Here is a 22,303-nt window from a genome sequence, read left to right as displayed (position 1 = left end):
GCTTCGCGGGAGATGCGGGGGGCGGGGCTTTAACCGGTTGACGTCACTTCCACCCCTCCCCGCGCGTCACGTGACGTCCCCTCCCTCACCACTGCGGGCCTCGGCTACGGTTACAACCTCCCACCCCTTACGTAAGATGGCCGCCTTCACCCTTCCCCACCTAAGATGTCCACTTCGCGGGAGATGCGGGGGGCGGGGCTTTAACCGGTTGACGTCACTTCCACCCCTCCCCGCGTGTCACGTGACGTCCCCCCCCCTCACCACTGCGGGCCCCACCTTAAAGCTTCGCGCGGCGCTGCTCCGACTGCTTGTGGCGGCTGATTTTGCGTTTTCGATTTTAACGAACGCAAATTAACACATTTCTTCTCAAACCGTCTAATTTAAAACATAAACTATTGCACGATTTTGTGAAAAATATAACAAGTCGCAAACAAACTTCGCTCGATTCGCTTCGGCTAAAGGCGGCGTCGTTGTTTAGCAATCGGGGTTTGGTGTTTATTTTTATTTTATTTTTTTTAAACCCCTCAACATTTTTTTTTTAAAAAGCAAATACATTTCCTTTTTTTTACCTCAGGCGAGTCTCTGCGGCAATCTGAGGAGGGCGGTCCGGGTGAGTGCTGTCACGATGATCGTGTTTCTATATCGCCGGAGGCGTAGCGTTTTTTTACAATGCCGTTGCTTTTATTTGACGAAATCGTCAATAGAACAGGTGTTAAGATCCATAGTTTTATTGTTATTTTTGTGAGGGGCCGTAAGTCAATGTTGTGTCGTGAAAGCCGTCGTCGTCACCACCACCCGACTCTGCTAATTCTGTTAAGGTTTGTCGCGTTAACAGAACGTGGCAATTCGTTACCGCTATGAAACTGTGTTTGAGAAGAGAATTTACACAACATTAACCATCTAAAGTACGACGTTTCGCAGGCAATTACCACTAGCTTCATCAGGAAATTCGTGACTAGGTAACAGCACTAACCGAGAGCAAATCCACGCAACATTTACCATCTAAAATACGACGTTTCACAGGCAATTACCGCTAGCTTCATCAGGAAATTCGTGACGAGGTAACAGCACTACCTGGTGGTGTGTCTGAGAGAAAATCCACGCAACATTTACCATCTAAAGTACGACGTTTCGCAGGCAATTACCGCTAGCTTCATCAGGAAATTCGTGACGAGGTAACAGCACTAACCGAGAGAAAATCCACGCAACATTTACCATCTAAAGTACGACGTTTCGCAGGCAATTACCGCTAGCTTCATCAGGAAATTCGTGACTAGGTAACAGCACTAACCGAGAGCAAATCCACGCAACATTTACCATCTAATGTACGACGTTTCGCAGGCAATTACCACTAGCTTCATCAGGAAATTCGTGACTAGGTAACAGCACTAATTGGTGGTGTGTCGGAGAGCAAATCCACACAACATTTACCATCTAAAATACGACGTTTCGCAGGCAATTACCGCTAGCTTCATCAGGAAATTCGTGACGAGGTAACAGCACTAACCGAGAGCAAATCCACGCAACATTTACCATCTAATGTACGACGTTTCGCAGGCAATTACCGCTAGCTTCATCAGGAAATTCGTGACGAGGTAACAGCACTAACCGAGAGCAAATCCACGCAACATTTACCATCTAAAATACGACGTTTCGCAGGCAATTACCGCTAGCTTCATCAGGAAATTCGTGACTAGGTAACAGCACTAACCGAGAGCAAATCCACGCAACATTTACCATCTAAAGTACGACGTTTCGCAGGCAATTACCGCTAGCTTCATCAGGAAATTCGTGACTAGGTAACAGCACTAACCGAGAGCAAATCCACGCAACATTTACCGTCTAAAGTACGACGTTTCGCAGGCAATTACCGCTAGCTTAATCAGGAAATTCGTGACTAGGTAACAGCACTAACCGAGAGAAAATCCACGCAACATTTACCATCTAAAGTACGACGTTTCGCAGGCAATTAGCGCTAGCAACATCAGGAAATTCGTGACTATGTAACAGCACTAACTGGTGGTGTGGCTGAGAGAAAATCCACGCAACATTTACCATCTAAAGTACGACGTTTCGCAGGCAATTACCACTAGCTTAATCAGGAAATTCGTGACGAGGTAACAGCACTAACCGAGAGCAAATCCACGCAACATTTACCATCTAAAATACGACGTTTCGCAGGCAATTACCGCTAGCTTCATCAGGAAATTCGTGACTAGGTAACAGCACTAACTGGTGGTGTGTCTGTGAGCAAATCCACGCAACGTTTACCATCTAAATTACGACGTTTCGCCAGTAATTACCACCAGCTTAATCAGGCGACCTCACGCGAAACATCTACATTCATGGATCATTATTGGTAGCGAAAGCTGGCTGATGCAATTATATAATTATACCAGCGAAACGTCACCGTACTTAGTAGAAGCCGTCCATTTAGTGCGTTACACATGGATCGGGGCGAGGTAGGTTAACTCAAATGCGTACGCTTGCGTATTGCGGTGGGTGGTGGGTGGTCTAATCTTGATTTTAAGCTTTCGTGATTGCAGGAATCCATCCGTACGCTTTGGTTCTGTGGGTAAAAGTCCACGAATAGATGACGACGTTTCGATCGCAACGCAAGCAATCGTCATCGGGTGTGACAAGATCGAATCGTTGTGTAGGGAAACTCTCCCCGTAGAGGCGGTTCAAACGTGATTTGTAGATTTCGTTCTTGCAGAAATCCATCTGTACTTTTTTGTTCTTTGGGTAAAGTCACAAACGCCTTTTGGCGTCATCTGGTCCAACACCAATGGAGACTAGGCTCTAAGAAAAGCTGTCTCGGGTGTGGACCAATCAACTTCAAGGACAGTGCATATCATTATCATCATCATCAGAGTTGTTTCTTTTTGTTTGCATTTTGACTGCTTGTGTTGTGGTTATTGCAAACATGATGCCTTGTATAAAGGTGTCAGTTTTGTACCAGTTGAAAGGGTAAAAACCTATCACTATATTTTGCATTTTGACTGCTTGTGTTGTGGTTATTGCAAACATGATGCCTTGTATAAAGGTGTCAGTTTTTGTGCCAGATGAAAGGGTAAAAACCTATGTCTCTTTGTGTGTGTCTCTCTCTGTGTCTGTGTGTCTCTCTCTGTGTGTGTGTCTCTCTGTGTGTGTGTCTCTCTGTGTGTGTGTGTCTCTCTGTGTGTGTGTGTCTCTCTGTGTGTGTGTGTCTCTCTGTGTCTCTCTCTGTGTGTCTCTCTGTGTGTGTCTCTGTGTCTCTCTCTGTGTGTGTCTCTGTGTCTCGCTCTGTGTCTCTCTCTGTGTCTCTCTCTCTGTGTCTCTCTCTGTGTCTGCCTCTGTGTGTCGCTCTCTGCGTCTGTGTGTGTCTCTCTGTGTGTGTCTGTGTCTCGCTCTCTGTGTGTCTGTGTGTCTCTCTCTCTGCTTGTGTGTCTGTCTGTGTGTCTCCGTGTCTGTGTTTTGCCTCTCTCTCAAATGTAGCTCTACCTGATGACGGTTGCTTGTGTTGCAATCGAAACGTCGTATTCTATTATTTAACTTATTTCCTTTCTACTAGGCACGCTCATATTACTCATCCTTAATCTTTTCAGCTTGGATTAAATATCGGCCGCTCTAACCCAGCTTAAATATATACGCTCCAAGCTTGGTGGTGTTTCATTCTTCACCTGAGGACGGCTGCTTGCGTTGTGGCCGAAACGTCGTGAGAATTATTTTATTATTTTTATTATTATTATTTTATTACTTCCCGTACAGGGAGAGGGGTAGAGAGGGCTCAAGTTTTGACGGATTTATTTTGCCTACCTACTAAATGGGATTGCCCCTTACATTGTAAATGTACTCTCCAACACACCGGTGGGCTGAAGTGGTATAATTACACTGCACTATACACTACACTACACACTACACTACACACTACACTACACTAGTAACTCATTGGGTCGTTATTTATTGGCTGTGTCGGGTGGCGGAGGGTTAAGACGCAACATTTATACTTAGACGCCCATCTTCGCCCCGGGAATTGTCCATGTTCACACAACCACAGCAGTTACTCGTTTGAGGCTGAGGCGACCTAGGGGAGGCACAGGACCGGTTGAAATAATCGTCACCGGTGGTGGCCGTGTTTTCCCCCCCCCCCCCACACTTCCTGGTTTGTTTATACCGCGGGTGCATAACAGGCGCTATAGGTTTTGCTACGGCTACGATGGGTGGACGGTGCAGGATAATTCGGTGACATTGTTGTACTCTACTGCTCTATGCCCCCGCTGCACGTATCAACGTAGCCTCTGCTGTGCATGATGACCAAAGTGGTGAAGTATGGTCATTTTACCTCCACGAGACTTGACAGTGCGGCTGGGGCAGTCCCTCATCCAACATGTGGATCTGACAATACTGGAATGTGTGTGCATTGTGCAGACAGAGTGTACGAGTGGATATTCCAATGCGATTGGGATTCGTGAATCCATCTGTGCGGAAGCTGCGAATAGTGTGGCGGGTTAGCGCTGCGCTAGGAACCTGAGTTTATCCGAACCGGTCCTGGGCTTCCCCTAGGTCGACTCGGCCTCAAATGAGTGCGGTGTTCATCTTCTTGGTTTTTTTCGGTAAAGTCACGTAGAAGGGAAGTAATAAAATAATAAAAATAAAACATAATAAAATAATTCGCACGACGTTTCGGCTACAACGCAAGCAGCCGTCTTCACCTGAAGACGGCTGCTTGCGTTTATTTTATTATGTTTTATTTTTATTATTTTATTACTTCCCTTCTACGTGATGACTTTACCGAAAAAAACCAAGAAGATGAATCCCTGCAGTCACGAAAGCTTTACATCGAAAATTGAGTGCGGTGTGTTATCATCGCCACTGGGGAGACAAAGGCGGCCGGGCGTGGTGCTGGCCATTCACCCCCTCGTGTGCCACAGTTCTGGCCTTCATAGGTGCTCGCTAACAGCACTTGGCCAAATAGTCTGGTAAGGCTACATAGGGGAGCTTTGCGGTTTGGTGGGGCTTTCTTACAGCTTCCGCAGATTTCTATCACACACGAAGCCATTAGTGTAATGAATAAAAACCCGCAGAGCCCCTTAGACTCACACAGCTGAGAGCCACAGACTCACACTGCAGATTTGCTACAGACTCACACAGCAGAAAGCCACAGACTCACACAGCAGAGAGCCAGAGACTCACACAGCAGAGACCCATAGACTCCCACAGCAGAGACCCATAGACTCCCACAGCAGAGACCCATAGACTCACACAGTAGAGACCCATAGACTAACACAGCAGAGACCCATAGACTCACACAGCAGAGACCCATAGACTCACACAGTAGAGACCCATAGACTCACACAGTAGAGACCCATAGACTCACACAGCAGAGACCCATAGACTCACACAGCAGAGACCCATAGACTCACACAGTAGAGACCCATAGACTCACACAGCAGAGACCCATAGACTCACACAGCAGAGACCCATAGACTCACACAGCAGAGACCCATAGACTCACACAGCAGAGACCCATAGACTCACACAGCAGAGACCCAGAGACTCACACAGCAGAGACCCATAGACTCACACAGCAGAGACCCATAGACTCACACAGCAGAGACCCACAGACTCACACAGCAGAGACCCATAGACTCACACAGCAGAGACCCACAGACTCACACAGCAGAGACCCAGAGACTCACACAGCAGAGACCCAGAGACTCACACAGCAGAGACCCATAGACTCACACAGCAGAGACCCATAGACTCACACAGTAGAGACCCATAGACTCACACAGCAGAGACCCATAGACTCACACAGCAGAGACCCATAGACTCACACAGCAGAGACCCATAGACTCACACAGCAGAGACCCATAGCCTCACACAGCAGAGACCCATAGCCTCACACAGCAGAGACCCATAGCCTCACACAGCAGAGACCCATAGCCTCACACAGCAGAGACCCATAGCCTCACACAGCAGAGACCCATAGCCTCACACAGCAGAGACCCATAGACTCACACAGCAGAGACCCATAGACTCACACAGCAGAGACCCATAGACTCACACAGCAGAGACCCATAGACTCACACAGTAGAGACCCAGAGACTCACACAGTAGAGACCCAGAGACTCGCGTAGCAGAGACTCACACAGCAGAGACCCATAGACTCACACAGCAGAGACCCATAGACTCACACAGCAGAGACCCATAGACTCACACAGCAGAGACCCAGAGACTCGCACAGCAGAGACCCAGAGACTCCCACAGCAGAGACCCATAGACTCACACAGCAGTGAGCCATAGACTCACACAGAGACCCATAGACTCATCACACTGAGACCCATAGACTCACTGAGACTCAAACACTCGTCACAAAGAGACCCACAGACTCATCACACAGAGACCTATAGACTCATCACACAGACACCCCATAGACTCACCACACAGACCCAGATACTCACACAGCAGAGACCCATAGACTCACACAGAGACCCATAGACTGACACAGAGACCCATAGACTCATCACACCGAGACCCATAGACTCACCGAGACTCAAACACTCGTCACAAAGAGACCCATGGACTCATCACACAGAGACCTATAGACTCATCACACAGACACCACATAGACTCACACAGCAGAGACCAATAGACTCACACAGAGACCCATAGACTCACACAGCAGAGACCCAGAGACTCACACAGCAGAGACCCATAGACTCACACAGCAGAGACCCATAGACTCACACAGTAGAGACCCATAGACTCACACAGCAGAGACCCATAGACTCACACAGCAGAGACCCATAGACTCACACAGCAGAGACCCATAGACTCACACAGCAGAGACCCATAGCCTCACACAGCAGAGACCCATAGCCTCACACAGCAGAGACCCATAGCCTCACACAGCAGAGACCCATAGCCTCACACAGCAGAGACCCATAGCCTCACACAGCAGAGACCCATAGACTCACACAGCAGAGACCCATAGACTCACACAGCAGAGACCCATAGACTCACACAGCAGAGACCCATAGACTCACACAGTAGAGACCCAGAGACTCACACAGTAGAGACCCAGAGACTCGCGTAGCAGAGACTCACACAGCAGAGACCCATAGACTCACACAGCAGAGACCCATAGACTCACACAGCAGAGACCCATAGACTCACACAGCAGAGACCCAGAGACTCGCACAGCAGAGACCCAGAGACTCCCACAGCAGAGACCCATAGACTCACACAGCAGTGAGCCATAGACTCACACAGAGACCCATAGACTCATCACACTGAGACCCATAGACTCACTGAGACTCAAACACTCGTCACAAAGAGACCCACAGACTCATCACACAGAGACCTATAGACTCATCACACAGACACCCCATAGACTCACCACACAGACCCAGATACTCACACAGCAGAGACCCATAGACTCACACAGAGACCCATAGACTGACACAGAGACCCATAGACTCATCACACCGAGACCCATAGACTCACCGAGACTCAAACACTCGTCACAAAGAGACCCATGGACTCATCACACAGAGACCTATAGACTCATCACACAGACACCACATAGACTCACACAGCAGAGACCAATAGACTCACACAGAGACCCATAGACTCACACAGAGACCCATAGACTCACACAGAGACCCATAGACTCACACAGAGACCCATAGACTCACACAGAGACCCATAGACTCACACAGAGACCCATAGACTCACACAGAGACCCATAGACTCACACAGAGACCCATAGACTCACACAGAGACCCATAGACTCACACAGAGACCCATAGACTCACACAGAGACCCATAGACTCACACAGAGACCCATAGACTCACACAGAGACCCATAGACTCACACAGAGACCCATAGACTCACACAGAGACCCATAGACTCACACAGAGACCCATAGACTCACACAGAGACCCATAGACAGACACAGAGACCCATAGACTCATCACACCGAGACTCAAACACTCGTCACAAAGAGACCCATGGACTCATCACACAGAGACCTATAGACTCATCACACAGAGACCCATTTGCTGAAGCAATCGTGTGGAAGAAAGTGCCAGAACCAGTTCAGATGCCACACTCGGTTCTGCCGCTGATGTTCGCCGTGACCGTCAATGGGTTACGGGTCGCCTGGCCCAGACCCTTGCAGCGCAGTGCACCAACCACTGCACCACCACTCCTCCCTCACGTTCTCTCTCACACACATACACAACGCAAAGATCACACCGTGTTAACCTGGCGCCATGGTGGTGAGATGTTAACTACCTCGCCTGGTATGCAGGAGGTCGTGGTTTTTATCCCGACCCTGACGCCTGCTGCTATATATTTGGAGTTTGCTTGTCTCTCTCATCATCATCATCACGATGGCTAGGAGATGTTAACTACCTCGCCTGGTATGCAGGAGGTCGTGGTTTTTATCCCGACCCTGACGCCTGCTGCTGTATAGTTGGAGTTTGCTTGTACTGGTAGGAACCGCCAGGTTACACCAGCCCACAGGGGATTATTGTGTCCGTCCGTCGTGCAGGGAGGGGCTGGGTGGGGAGGGAGGGGCTGGGTGGGGATGGAGGGGCTGGGTGGGGAGGGAGGGGCTGGGTGGGGAGGGAGGGGCTGGGTGGGGAGGGAGGGGCTGGGTGGGGAGGGTGGGGAGGGGCTGGGTGGGGAGGGTAGGGAGAGGCTGGGTGGGGAGGGGCTGGGTGGGGAGGGGCTGGGTGGGGAGGGGCTGGGTGGGGAGGGGCTGGGTGGGGAGGGGCTGGTCACCCCGTGGTGCCCTTATAAAACTCAACGTTTCACCTACTCACGCCGGCTTGTGCCCGCCCTCACAGTCGGCAATATTTGCGGAATACACCACGCCGCCGTTGACCCTGCAGGCCATTGACCGAGCAACCCAACGTTCCTACCAGCTCCCTCCGCAGGAATGTGTTCTCTCTCATCATCATCATCACGGTGGATAGGAGATGTTAACTTCCTCGCCTGGTATGCAGGAGGTCGTGGTTTCTATCCCGACCTTGACGCCTGCTGTATATTTGGAGTTTGCTTGTCTCTCTCATCATCATCATCACGGTGGCTAGGAGATGTTAACTACCTCGCCTGGTCTACAGTCTGTGTGTCTCTCTCATCATCATCATCACGGTGGCTAGGAGATGTTGACTACCTCGCCTGGTCTACAGTCTGTGTGTCTCTCTCATCATCATCATCATCACGGTGGCTAGGAGATGTTGACTACCTCGCCTGGTCTACAGTCTGTGTGTCTCTCTCATCATCATCATCACGGTAGCTAGGAGATGTAAACTCCCTCGCCTGGTATGCAGAAGGTCGTGGGTTCGATCTGGATGGTGGTCGCGTCGATTTTTCTCTGGGTCGTCCGGTTTTTCCCCTCCACATTTGCAATCAAACATCGCGCTGGGTCAGAGTATTTTGGCAACTGCTCTGCATTTCCGCGTGATATGACATTTTCCCTGGAGCCAATCATGTGTTATGTCCAGGTAGCTTCTGAAAAAAAAATCTACGTAGCTCAGTGTGGCTTTACCTGGTAAAATAAGTAATTTTTAAAAACACTTTTTTTTTTAAAAACACGCTTTAATTAAATGTACCGTACTAGCAATGGAAGAACTCCACGACTCCAGTAAGTGGACCCCGAAGCTTGCCACAAGGTAAAGGGCCGTGGTGATTTACAGCCAATGTCAGTTGAGCGTGCACAATTAGACCCCAAGCCGAAACATAACATGTAAAAAATAATGTTTAAAATTGTTTGTTTTTATTGATAGAATATAGTATTATAATAATTGGATTTTTACCCTTCTATCTGGAAACAAAACTGACACCTTTTTTTTACAAGGAGTCGTGTTTACATAGACCCGTACCCGGCCGGGTACGGGTAGGGTACGGGTATCGGGTACCTGATTGCGACCTCTGGGATGAAGCCATGTTGCAGGCGCGGGTGGGTTGATTCGAGGAACTTGAATTGTGAGAAGAGACAAGACGTTGGCAAATGAGTGAAAAACAGTTACCAGTGACTCACGGCCTACCCGTACCCGTACCCGGCCGCACCAGGGTCGCAAACGGGTACCCGTACCCGGCCGGGTACGGGTAGCCGGGTATCGGGTAGGGTACGGGTATCGGGTACCAGATTGCGACCTCTGCTATGAAGGCCGGCACTGTGGCACACGAGGGGGTGGGTGACCAGCACCACACCCGGCCGCCTTTGTCTCCCTAGTGGCAATGCTTACACACGGCACTAGATTACGAATTTAAGGCCGAGTCGAGCTAGGGGAGGCCCAGGACAGGTTAAGATATCTGCTGCCCACTGCTATTGTGATCGTGAGCGGGAGTCGAACTCCTAACCTCTGCTGGGTGGCAGGCACCACGCCCGGCTACCTTTGTCTCCCTAGTGGCGATGTTTACTACACACTCATTTGAGGCGGAGTCGACCTAGGGGAGGCCCAGGACCGGTTTAGACAATCGTCACTGGTGTTTGCCGTGAGCGGGAATCGAACCCGGGTCGCCAGGTTCGTAGGGCAGCGCGCTAACCGCTACACTACTGCTCCCCACACACACACAGACACACACACAGACACACACACAGACACACACACAGACACACACACAGACACACACACAGACACACACACAGACACACACACAGACACACACACAGACACACACACAGACACACACACAGACACACACACACACAGACACCTTTCACTTGCGTAACCAATGTGGATGTTTGTCAGGTGAATACATTTGGGGTTGGTACTGCTACGCAGAGTAGATACAGAGATCCAGTTCACACTGGTCTGAGCAGGTGATGGTGAAGGGATCGGGTGAGTGGGTAAGTGGGTGGGGAGGTGAGTGGGTTTGCAGGTGAGTGGGTGGGGAGGTTAGGGGGGAGCTAAGTGGGGAGGTGAGTGGGAAGGTGAGTGGTTAAGTGGATGGGGAGGTGAGTGGGTGGGGAGGTGAGTGGGTGGGGAGGTGAGTGGGTGGGGAGGTGAGTGGGTTTGCAGGTGAGTGGGTGGGGAGGTAAGGGGGGAGCTAAGTGGGAAGGTGAGTGGTTAAGTGGGTGGAGAGGTGAGTGGGTGGGGAGGTGAGTGGGTGGGGAGGTGAGTGGGTGGGGAGGTGAGTGGGTGGGGAGGTGAGTGGGTTTGCAGGTGAGTGGGTGGGGAGGTAAGGGGGGAGCTAAGTGGGAAGGTGAGTGGTTAAGTGGGTGGAGAGGTGAGTGGGTGGGGAGGTGAGTGGGTGGGGAGGTGAGTGGGTGGGGAGGTGAGTGGGTGGGGAGGTGAGTGGGTGGGGAGGTGAGTGGGTGGGGAGGTGAGTGGGTGGAGAGGTGAGTGGGTGGAGAGGTAAGGGGGGAGCTAAGTGGGAAGGTGAGTGGTTAAGTGGGTGGAGAGGTGAGTGGGTGGGGAGGTGAGTGGGTGGGGAGGTGAGTGGGTGGGGAGGTGAGTGGGTGGGGAGGTGAGTGGGTTTGCAGGTGAGTGGGTGGGGAGGTAAGGGGGGAGCTAAGTGGGAAGGTGAGTGGTTAAGTGGGTGGAGAGGTGAGTGGGTGGGAAGGTGAGTGGGGGAGGTGAGTGGGTGGAGAGGTGAGTGGGTTTGCAGGTGAGTGGGTGGGGAGGTAAGGGGGGAGCTAAGTGGGAAGGTGAGTGGTTAAGTGGGTGGAGAGGTGAGTGGGTGGGAAGGTGAGTGGGGGAGGTGAGTGGGGGAGGTGAGTGGGTGGGGAGGTGAGTGGGTTTGCAGGTGAGTGGGTGGGGAGGTAAGGGGGGAGCTAAGTGGGAAGGTGAGTGGTTAAGTGGGTGGAGAGGTGAGTGGGTGGGGAGGTGAGTGGGGGAGGTGAGTGGGTGGGGAGGTGAGTGGGTGGGGAGGTGAGTGGGTTTGCAGGTGAGTGGGTGGGGAGGTAAGGGGGGAGCTAAGTGGGAAGGTGAGTGGTTAAGTGGGTGGAGAGGTGAGTGGGTGGGGAGGTGAGTGGGTGGGGAGGTGAGTGGGGGAGGTGAGTGGGGGAGGTGAGTGGGTGGGGAGGTGAGTGGGTGGGGAGGTGAGTGGGTGGGGAGGTGAGTGGGTTTGCAGGTGAGTGGGTGGGGAGGTAAGGGGGGAGCTAAGTGGGAAGGTGAGTGGTTAAGTGGGTGGGGAGGTGAGTGGGTGGGGAGGTGAGTGGGTGGGGAGGTGAGTGGGTTTGCAGGTGAGTGGGTGGGGAGGTAAGGGGGGAGCTAAGTGGGGAGGTGAGTGGGACGGTGAGTAGGTGAGTGGGTGGGGAGGTGAGTGGGTGGGGAGGTGAGTGGGTGGGGAGGTGAGTGGGTGGGGAGGTGAGTGGGTTTGCAGGTGAGTGGGTTTGCAGGTGAGTGGGTTTGCAGGTGAGTGGGTGGGGAGGTAATGGGGGAGCTAAGTGGGGAGGTGAGTGGGGAGGTGAGTGGAAGGTGAGTGTGAAGGTGGGTGGGTAAGTTAATAGGGAGGTGAGTGGGGAGGTGGGTGGGGAGGTGAGCAGTAAAGTGAGTGTGAAGGTAGGTGGAGAGGGGAGTGGGAAGGTGAGTGGGTAAGTAAGTAGGTGTAAGTGAGTGGGTGGGTAGGTGAAGGGGGTGAGTGAGCGAGCGGGTGGGTGGGGGGTGCACTTTGACACACGCAGAGGTGACATCAAGGTCAGGGGATAGAACGACGATCAGATCTTCCGACCTTGCCTGCAGACAACACACGTGTGGCCTCGTGGTAATTATTAATGTTTATGTTAATACTGTGGGTGTGTGCAGTGTACAGCGTCCAGTGTGCCTGAGGTGTGTGGCGAGCGGTGGGGGGGAGCGGTGGGGGGGAGCGGTGGGGGGGAGCGGTGGGGGGGAGCGGTGGGGGGGAGCGGTGGGGGGGAGCGGTGGGGGGGAGCGGTGGGGGGGAGCGGTGGGGGGGAGCGGTGGGGGAGCGGTGGGGGGGAGCGGTGGGGGGGAGCGGTGGGGGAGCGGTGGGGGAGCGGTGGGGGAGCGGTGGGGGAGCGGTGGGTGAGCGGTGGGTGAGCGGTGGGTGAGCGGTGGGTGAGCGGTGGGTGAGCGGTGGGGGAGCGGTGGGGGAGCGGTGGGGGAGCGGTGGGGGAGCGGTGGGGGAGCGGTGGGGGAGCGGTGGGGGAGCGGTGGGGGAGCGGTGGGGGATCGGTGGGGGAGCGGTGGGGGAGCGGTGGGGGAGCGGTGGGGGAGCGGTGGGGGAGCGGTGGGGGAGCGGTGGGGGAGCGGTCGGCACGCTGCACTACGAACCCGGTGACCTGGGTTCGATCCCCGCTCACGGCCAACACCAGTGGCGATTATCTGAACCGGTCCTGGGCCTCCTCCCCTAGGTCGACTCAGCCTTAAATGAGTACCCGGTGCGATGTGTAAACATCGTCACTGGGGAGACAAAGGTGGTCGGGCGTGGTGTTGGCCACCCACCCCCTCGTGTACCGTTCCGGCCTTCATAGGTGCTCGCTAACAGCACTTGCCCCTACAGTCTGTTACAGGCTATACGGGGGATCTTTGTAGGTTCATATTCGTAGGTTTTTTCGGTAAAGTCACGTAGGTAAAAAAATTAAGTTAATAAAAGTAAAATAAAAATGTAATAAAAATCACGACGTTTCGGAGGCACCACAAGCTTCCGTCTTCAGGTGGAACCGTCACAGCACGACTGCTGTATCAATGATACGATTGCTGTATGATAGGATAGCTGTATCAATGATACAGCTTGTGTTGCCTCCGAAACGTCGTGATTTTTATTATATTTTTATTTAACTTTTATTAATTTTAATTTTTTTACCTACGTGACTTTACCGAAAAACCCTAAGAATATGAATCCTTGCAGTCACGAAAGCTTCAAATCTACAACTACGAGTGTTGTATCATCGTCGTCATCATATATACAAGGACTGTTTCCTTGCAATCTCTCATTTACTTGATACAGCTGTCGTGGCTGTGACGGTTCCACCTGAAGACGGAAGCTTGTGTTGCCCTCCGAAACGTCGTGATTTTTTATTATATTTTTATTTTACTTTTATGAATTTAAATTTTTTTACCTACGTGACTTTACCGAAAAAAACCTACGAATATGAATCCTTGCAGTCACGAAAGCTTCAAATCTAGATATTTGTAGGTGTGTGTAGGTGGGGAGACAAAGGCGGTCGGGCATGCTTGGTGCTGGCCACCCACCCACCCACCCCCTCGTGTGCTGTGCTGACCTTCTTAGGTGCTGCTACCCGCTAACAGCGCGCTGCTAGCCCGGGTTTCGATTCCGGCTCACGGCCGACACCACCAGCGACGATTATCTGAACCGGTCCTCAGCCTAGGTCGACTCAGCCTCAAATGAGTAGCTGGTGCAGCGGTGTGTAGTGAACATCACCACTGGGGAGACAAAGGCGGCCGGGCGTGGTGCTTGCCACCCACCCCCTCTGTGTGTGCCACAGCGCTGGCTTTCATAGGCGCTGCTGCTACTCGCGAACAGCACTTGTACCCAACAGCCTGCGTAGGCTACACGGTGGGATCTTTTGTGGTGGTTGTTGTGGTGGTTGTGGTAGTGGTTGTGGTGGTGGTTGTGGTGGTTGTGGTGGTGGTTGTGGTCGTGGTTGTGGTGGTTGTGGTTGGCCGGAGTTAGACGAAAGCGATAAGAAATGTCCACACTGGGTCGTAAAATTCCCGCCGACTGAAATGTTATTATTTTCTGAAAGGAAATGTGATTATTTTTGCACGCAGAATTTTTCACCTGGTGACTGCGGTGTGCGGTGTGTTATATAATTCATTTCAAGCCCCTCAGTGTAGCCTTCAGCGGACTGTTGGCAAGTGCTGTTAGCGAGTCGCGCCTACGAAGGCCGGCACGGCACACAAGGGAGTGGGTGGTCAACAGCAATGTTTACACACCGCACCAGGCACTCATTTGAGGCAGAGTGGATCTAGGGGAGGCCCAGGACCGGCAATTGAATTTGGGTCACCGGGTTCGTAGCGCAGCATAGCGCTAACCACTACGCTACCCTTAGTTCTTTCGGTAAAGTCACGTAGGTAAAAAATGAAATTAAAATTAATTAAAAAAAAATGTAATTTTATTTTTTTAAAATTTAAATTTAAATTAATAAAAATAAAATGTAATTTTATTTTATTTTTTATTAATTTTAATTTAATTTTTTACCTACATGGTGACTTTATCGAAATAACTAAGCGTATGAATCCTTGCAGTCACGAAAACTTCAAATCTAGAATCACTACGCTACCGCTTTCCACCACATACATGCACACGCAAACACAAATGTCCCCAGTATAGACTTAACAGACTGAGGCAAGTGCTGTACGGAGCACCTTAGCACACTCACGTACACACATGCACATGCACACACGCACATACACACGCACGCTGGTATGTTATTGGCAGGGGAATGATGAGCGTGTACGTAATTGCATACTAAAAAAAGCAAACGGCGCAAGAAGGTTCGATGGCCCGCTTATTTGTAATTATTTAGATGGTTTTGTTTTTTGTTCTAAAGAAACATTTCCCCCACCACCCCCACACCGCCCACATCACACCACCCCAGAGGTCGCAAACAGGTTTTGATTCCTGACCCGTACCCGGCTGCACCAGGGTCGCAAACGGGTACCCGTACCCTACCCGATACCCATCTACCCGTACCCGGCCGGGTATCGGGTAGGGTACGGGTACCCGATTGCGACCTCTGGGATGAAGCCACGTTGCAGGCGCAGGTGGGTTGATTCTAGGAACTTGAATTGTGAGAAGAGACAAGACGTTGGGAAATGAGTGACAAACGGTGACTCACCAGTGACTCACAGCCTACCCGTACCCGTACCCGGCTGGGTACGGGTAGCCGGGTATCGGGTAGGGTACGGGTATCGGGTACCCGGTTGCGACCTCTGCATCACCCTCACCACCCACACCACCCACACCACCCCCCCCACACCGCCCACACCGCCCCCACCACCCACACCACCCCCCCCACACCGCCCCCACCGCCCACACCGCCCCCACCACCCACACCACCCACAACACCACACCACCCACACCACCCACACCACCCACACCACCTACACCACCCTCACCACCCACACCACCCCCACCACCCCCACCACCCACACCACCCACACCACCCACACCACCCCCACCACCCCCACCACCCCCACCACCCACACCACCCTCACCACCCCCACCACCCCCACCACCCACAACACCACACCACCCACAACACCACACCACCCACACCACCCCCACCACCCACACCACCCCCACCACCCACACCACCCCCACCACCCACAACACCACTCCACCACCCACAACACCACACCACCCACACCACCCACACCACCCACACCACCCTCACCACCCGCACCACCCGCACCACCCGCACCACCCGCACCACCCGCACCACACGGCACCACCCGCACCACCCGCACCACCCGCACCACCCGCACCACCCGCACCACCCCCACCACCTACACCACCACCCCTGCCCACACCACCCTCACCACCCTCACCACCCACACCACCCCCACCACCCCCACCACCCACACCACAGGATCCGATTTCAAAACAACTAAGCGCAGCGCACGGTAGCCGCGTCAGCGCTTCCCGACGACAACAACGTCGTTCGGCTTGTAGGGGAGAATTTGAATATAAACCCATAGAGACCCATAGGTGCTATGGGTTGACTGCTGTGCCAGGCTAGGTGCAGGAGGAGGTCACGGAGAGAGACCCATAGGTGCTATGGGTTGACTGCAGTGCCAGGCTAGGTGCAGGAGGAGGTCACGGAGAGAGACCCAGGTCCCGTGGGTTGACTGCTGTGCCAGGCTAGGTGCAGGAGGCGGTCACGGAAAGGGTCCCAGTTCCCGTCGGTTGCCTGCTGTGCCAGGCTAGGTGCAGGAGGCGGTCACGGAAAGGGTCCCAGGTCCAGTGAGTTGCCTGCCGTGCCAGGCTAGGTGCACGACCCAGGTCACACGCCGCACGCTCGAGTGACTGCGCAATGTGACCCCCTGCGAGTGAGATGGGCACGCGGTGCGAGTGGCCGTGTTGATTAATTGATCGCTCGCTCGTTCGCGTGCGAGAGCGAGAGACAGTGGGGGCGAGCAGGGAGAGAGGGTGAGCGGGGTCCGTCTGTCTCTCTGCCTGCGTCAGAGGTCGCAAACGGGTTTTGATTCCTTACCCGTACCCGTACCCGGCCGCACCAGGGTCGCAAATGGGTACCCGTTCCCTACCCGTACCCTACCCGAAATGAGTGACAAACGGTGACTCACCAGTGATTCACGGCCTACCCGTACCCGTACCCGGCCGCACCAGGGTCGCAAACGGGTACCCGTACCCGGCCCATAGACTCGCACAGAGACCCATAGACTCGCACAGAGACCCATAGACCCTCACAGAGACACCCGTAGACTCGCATAGACCCATGGAGTCGCACATAAACCCATAGACTCGCACAGAGACCCATAGACTCGCACAGAGACCCATAGACTCGCACAGAGACCCATAGACTCGCACAGAGACCCATAGACTCGCACAGAGACCCATAGACTCACACAGAGACCCATAGACTACTCACACACACCCGTAGACTCGCATAGACCCATGGACTCGCACATAAACCCATAGACTCGCACAGAGACCCATAGACTCGCACAGAGACCCATAGACTCGCACAGAGACCCATAGACCCTCACAGAGACACCCGTAGACTCGCACAGAGACCCATAGACTACTCACACACACCCGTAGACTCGCATAGACCCATGGAGTCGCACAGAGACCCATAGACTCGCACAGAGACCCATAGACTCGCACAGAGACCCATAGACTCACACAGAGACACATAGACTCGCACAGAGACCCATAGACTACTCACACACACCCGTAGACTCCCATAGACCCATGGAGTCGCACATAAACCCATAGACTCACACAGAGACCCATAGACTCGCACAGAGACCCATAGACCCTCACAGAGACCCATAGACCCTCACAGAGACCCATAGACTCACACAGAGACCCATAGACTCACACAGAGACCCATAGACTCGCACAGAGACCCATAGACCCTCACAGAGACACCCGTAGACTCGCATAGACCCATGGAGTCGCACATAAACCCATAGACTCACACAAAGACCCATAGACTCGCACAGAGACCCATAGACTACTCACACACACCCGTAGACTCATATAGACCCATGGAGTCGCACATAAACCCATAGACTCGCACAGAGACCCACAGACTCACACAGAGACCCACGGACTCGCACGGAGACCCACGGACTCGCACAGAGACCCACGGACTCGCACAGAGACCCACGGACTCGCACAGAGACCCACAGACTCGCACAGGGACCCACAGACTCGCACAGAGACCCACAGACTCGCACAGAGACCCACGGACTCGCACATAGACCCACGGACTCGCACAGGGACCCATAGACTCGCACAGGGACCCATGGACTCGCACAGGGACCCACAGACTCGCACAGAGACCCACAGACTCGCACAGAGACCCACAGACTCGCACAGAGACCCACAGACTCGCACAGAGACCCATAGACTCGCACAGGGACCCATAGACTCGCACAGAGACCCACGGACTCGCACAGAGACCCACGGACTCGCACAGAGACCCACAGACTCGCACAGGGACCCATAGACTCGCACAGAGACCCACAGACTCGCACAGAGACCCACAGACCCGCACAGAGACCCACTGACTCGCACAGAGACCCATAGACTCGCACAGGGACCCATAGACTCGCACAGAGACCCACAGACTCGCACAGAGACCCACAGACTCGCACAGAGACCCACAGACTCGCACAGAGACCCACAGACTCGCACAGAGACCCACTGACTCGCACAGAGACCCATAGACTCGCACAGGGACCCATAGACTCGCACAGGGACCCACGGACACGCACAGGGACCCACGGACTCGCACAGAGACCCATAGACTCGCACAGAGACCCGTAGACTCGCACAGAGACCCACAGACTCGCACAGGGACCAATAGACTCGCACAGAGACCCACTGACTCGCACAGAGACCCACAGACTCGCACAGAGACCCACTGACTCGCACAGAGACCCATAGACTCGCACAGGAACCCATAGACTCGCACAGGGACCCACGGACTCGCACAGGGACCCACGGACTCGCACAGAGACCCACAGACTCGCACAGAGACCCATAGACTCGCACAGAGACCCATAGACTCGCACAGAGACCCATAGACTCGCACAGAGACCCATAGACTCGCACAGAGACCCGTATACTCGCACAGAGACCCGTATACTCGCACAGAGACCCATAGACTCGCACAGAGACCCATAGACTCGCACAGAGACCCATAGACTCGCACAGAGACCCACAGACTCGCACAGAGACCCATAGACTCGCACAGGGACCCATAGACTCGCACAGAGACCCGTATACTCGCACAGAGACCCATAGACTCGCACAGAGACCCATAGACTCGCACAGAGACCCGTATACTCGCACAGAGACCCATAGACTCACACAGAGACCCATAGTTTGTTGTCCTTACCCCCGCCACATACGGTGCGAAAGAAGTTCAACATACACGTCCGCATCTATTGCCCACTCACTCACCCAGCCAACAACAACCGCCATTCGCCACTAAGTGGCGGTGACGTCACCACGACGCTTGTGCCAGGCCATGTGCACCTTGAGGCCACGTGAAGTGTCGAACGCCCGCTGGCAGGAGGTCACGGGGCAGACCCAGATGCCACGGGTCGACTGACTGAGATGACCGAGATGACTGGCTGATGCACCACCTGTGCCCCCTACTGTGCCAACTCGCTGTGCTTTAGCCACCCGGCGCTCCGCTCGTTGTTGTGAGCGCCGCTCCTCCGCCCTCCGTTGTTGTTGGAGGGCGACTGCCTCCAACTGCCCAGTAGCACCGCTGGTACCAGTCATCGGCAAGTCGACTCAGCTCCACGTCCTCCTGTACCACATCACTCCATCTCCTCTCTAGCCCGTGCCGCGCCCGTCACCCAGCCAGCCAACTTATTCACACTCATCCTCTCTCTCGCTCATCCATGAACTCACTCACTCGCTCACCCACCCAGCCAGCCATATTCCTGCTCTCTCGCCAACCAATCCATAGACTCGCTCGCCAACTCATCTCTAGCCCGTGCCGCGCCCGTCACCCAGCCAGCCAACTTATTCACACTCATCCTCTCTCTCGCTCATCCATGAACTCACTCGCTCACCCACCCAGCCAGCCATATTCCTGCTCTCTCGCCAACCAATCCATAGACTCGCTCGCCAACTCATAACTCATCTCTAGCCCGTGCCGCACCCGTCACCCAGCCAGACAACTTATTCACACTCATCCTCTCTCTCGCTCATCCATGAACTCACTCACTCGCTCACCCACCCAGCCAGCCATATTTCTGCTCTCTCGCCAACCAATCCATAGACTCGCTCGCCAACTCATACAGCTGCCTGTTCGTCTGTCTGCCGCCACGAGGGGGCGGTGATTAGTGCCGTGTGAGATCCCAGTTGTGGGGGGAATTTTCGGTGTCATGTTTCAGCGCTGGGTGATGTGGGTTTGGCCGATAGCAGTTCCACCGTGGGTGTTGGTTTAGCTATGGGAGGAGGGAAGCTGTGAACGCGGAACAAAACCCCGTTGCAGAACGGGGGGAGAGGATACAAACTCCACTCACTCTCACTCTCACACTCTTACTCACACTCTCACTCACCTACTCACACTCCTACTGACACTCTCACTCACACTCTCACTCACCTACTCACACTCTCACTCACCTACTCACACTCTCACTCACCTACTCACACTCTCACTCACCTACTCACACTCTTACTCACACTCTCACTCACACTCTCACTCACACTCTCACTCACACTCTCACTCACACTCACACTCTCACTCACACTGTCACTCACACTGTCACTCACACTCTCACTCACACTCTCACTCACACTCTCACTCACACACTCACTCACACACTCACACTCTCACTCACACTCTTAAGAACAGGGTTAGAGGATACCAACTCCACTCACTCTCTCACACTCACCTACTCACACTGACCTACTCACACTGACCTACTCACACTCACCTACTCACACTCACCTACTCACACTGACCTACTCACACTGACCTACTCACACTGACCTACTCACACTGACCTACTCACACTGACCTACTCACACTCACCTACTCACACTGACCTACTCACACTCACCTACTCACACTGACCTACTCACACTGACCTACTCACACTGACCTACTCACACTCACCTACTCACACTGACCTACTCACACTCACCTACTCACACTGACCTACTCACACTCACCTACTCACACTCACCTACTCACACTCACCTACTCACACTCACCTACTCACACTCACCTACTCACACTGACCTACTCACACTGACCTACTCACACTGACCTACTCACACTCACCTACTCACACTCACCTACTCACACTCACCTACTCACACTCACCTACTCACACTCACCTACTCACACTCACCTACTCACACTCACTCACTCTCACCTACTCACACTGACCTACTCACACTGACCTACTCACACTGACCTACTCACACTCACCTACTCACACTCACCTACACACTCACCTACTCACACTCACTCACTCTCACCTACTCACACTCACCTACTCACTGACCTATTCACACTCACTCGTACTCACACTCCTACTCACACTCACACTCTTACTTTTACGTACACTCTGCAGAACAAGGTTAGAGGATATCAACTTCACTCTCACTCTGCAGAACAGGGGGAGAGAATACAAACTCCACTCACTCTCTCACACTCACTCACACTGACCTACTCACACTCACTCACACTTACCTACTCACACTCACTCACACTCACTCACCTACTCACACTCACTCTGTAAATCAGGGGGAGAGGAAACAAGCTCCGCTCACTCACACTTTCACACTCTCAATCACTCACACTCGGTGATGATGTTGACGGTGGTGATGGTGGTGTTGATGATTATGGTGCTGATAATGACGGTGGTGATGGTGACGGCGGTGATGGTGGCGTTGATGATGGTGGCGTTGATGATATTTATGATGATAGCGGTCGCGGCGGTAACGGCGATGACGACGATGGTGGCGATGACGATGGTGGTGTTGATGACGGTAGTGGCGTTGATGATGACGGTGGTGGCGTTGATGATGATGGTGGTGGCGTTGATGATGATGGTGGTGGCGTTGATGATGATGGTGGTGGTGTTGATGATGATGGTGGTGGCGTTGATGATGATGGTGGCGTTGATGATGATGGTGGCGTTGATG

The 22,303-nt window shown here is 53.3% G+C and overlaps 1 long non-coding RNA gene across 1 annotated transcript in view; it reads left to right on the top strand.

Moving 5' to 3' along the window:
• The first annotated feature begins 251 nt into the window (after positions 1–251).
• LOC144952794 (uncharacterized) overlaps positions 252–22,303 on the top strand; it is a 29,616-nt gene continuing 7,564 nt past the window's right edge. Inside the window, exon 1 of the long non-coding RNA XR_013640695.1 lies at positions 252–610. This is a non-coding gene — a long non-coding RNA (uncharacterized LOC144952794). The remainder of the gene's footprint in view (positions 611–22,303) is intronic.

This window comes from Lampetra fluviatilis, chromosome 70 (assembly GCF_964198595.1).
Source record: "Lampetra fluviatilis chromosome 70, kcLamFluv1.1, whole genome shotgun sequence".
Lineage (NCBI taxonomy): Eukaryota > Metazoa > Chordata > Hyperoartia > Petromyzontiformes > Petromyzontidae > Lampetra > Lampetra fluviatilis.
The sequence above is the reverse complement of the archived record's forward strand: the minus strand, read 5'-3'. Positions and strand labels throughout refer to the sequence as shown.